Source organism: Genypterus blacodes, unplaced genomic scaffold (genome assembly GCF_046128005.1).
Source record: "Genypterus blacodes isolate CSIRO-AG114 ecotype Tasmania unplaced genomic scaffold, CSIRO-AGI_Gbla_v1 ptg000019l_1, whole genome shotgun sequence".
NCBI classification, from domain to species: domain Eukaryota; kingdom Metazoa; phylum Chordata; class Actinopteri; order Ophidiiformes; family Ophidiidae; genus Genypterus; species Genypterus blacodes.
The window spans coordinates 2,113,003-2,114,927 of record NW_027466832.1 but is presented as its reverse complement, the minus strand read 5'-3'; positions in this window follow the sequence as shown (position 1 = coordinate 2,114,927).

The following is a 1,925-nucleotide window of genomic DNA, read 5'->3' as shown; positions in this document are numbered from 1 at the left end:
AATTGTAGAATTGTCAATTAATGCTTTTATATCCTCAACCTTGTTCATAAAAACCTCCATGAAGTCGTTTGGTACAAAGTTGAAAAACTTCAAGATTGGTCGGAAGTCACTTCCATTCTAGCCGTCTGTAGGCCTGTTTAAGCAAACGGATCTCACTTTTGAACCAGGGAGCCAATTTGTCCAGCTTGTGAGACATTTACTTTAGAGGAGCAATAGACTCCAAAGTATCAGATAATAAGGAATTCATGTTTTCTATTAACATATCCAATGAGGCCTCATTGGTTTCAATGACTTTAGGGCTTGCTCTTGGTCATATCGGGAGAAATCTGGCCGGCCATGCACCGCTAATACAACACATCCCCGAATGCTCTACGAGTGCGTTCTGTGTGACATGCTCAACCTGCAGCTTCAGGGACGGGGCCGTGTCATCACAGACATGTATGCTGTGGTGAGGGCTTTTCAAACCAAGTTGTGCCTGTGGTAGACTCGGATGCTGCGAGGAAACTTGTACTCAGCGCCAAGTTTACCTGGCGATTGGCCGACTTTGAAGCCCAGAAATGTAGGTTTGGAGTGCTTAGTAATCCGTTTGCCATTGACGTGGAACGTGCACGTGGTGCGCGGTTTGGAGTCCAAATGGAGCTGATTGAACTCCAGTGTGGTGACACGCTCAAGTCTAAGTATGACTTTCCTAGTTTTATCCCCGATACAATCCCCCAACTCCGTCCCCTAGCTGCTCAAATGCTCTCTATGTTTGGCAGCACATATCTATGTGCATCAGCGTATGTGTGTAGCAAACTGAGCCTTTCTTTATGCACTTTTGGCTTGCCTGACCTAGAATAGTTGAATTGCTGGATTTTCATCAAGGGAAATTATTTTATTTGGGTCGTTCTGTTGTTCTGTGAAAAAAAGGTTTCCATTGAAAATTAACTTGAAAGGTTACAGATAGAGAGGCATAATAATTATTTTATTTATATAAATAAAAGAAACAAATGCCACTGATGTATCTATTTGAAAATCCATTTTTCGATGTGTTTATAATATTAAGCTGTGCTTGTTCCAGATGTAATGTTTAAGCTAAACATTAGTACTACATTAGTACTCGAACCGGAGGTTTGACGGTTCGAGCCCCTGCCGAGGTGCCCCTGAGCAAGGCACCGAACCCTCAATTGCTCCCCCCTCTGCGAAGGGTGGTAGTGTAATGTAAGTCGCTTTGGATAAAAGCGTCTGCCAAATGATCGTAATGTAATGTAATGTAATGTAGTATCTTTCCATATGAAAAAAATTAATCATTATATATCTGGAGAGAAGGGAAAGTCCAATTGAAGTCCATTTTTCTAGAAAAATGGACTGACTCCCAGTTTTTTATTTTGGCCCACTGTGTATTTGAGTTTGACACCCCTGACACCCCTGCACTAGAGTGATAGACAAGTTGCTGTTCATATTAACACAGTATGCTGGAAGGATTACAACAATGATCAATTGACACATGTACAGAGCTTGATGTTTTACCAGCATACTTGCCATTTGTAGTATCCCTTCAATGTAAGTGTTGACAACAAGTTTGTGTCCATTATCATCTGTCATAATAACTAGATTAGGGAATGTGTAAGGAGAAAAATGCTAGCAAAAACTTTTTATCTGCAGCTCTTATGCAAGTATTTCCCACATTTGTACTTATTTCGCAATCCCCTTATTCACATTTTTTACTCAATGCGACCGCAGAGTCACATATACGAAAAACCATCAAATTATCATCACAAACACTGTGCGGGTCAGCCCAGTGAATTCAGATTTGTACTGCCTTGTGCCTAAATCACTCAGGTATGAGCAACATAAACCCTGCAATCATTTGCATAAATACATATTGCTTTAATAATGGGGGGGGGGGGATGAATGAGACGTACATATGGGTTGTTTTTTCCAGA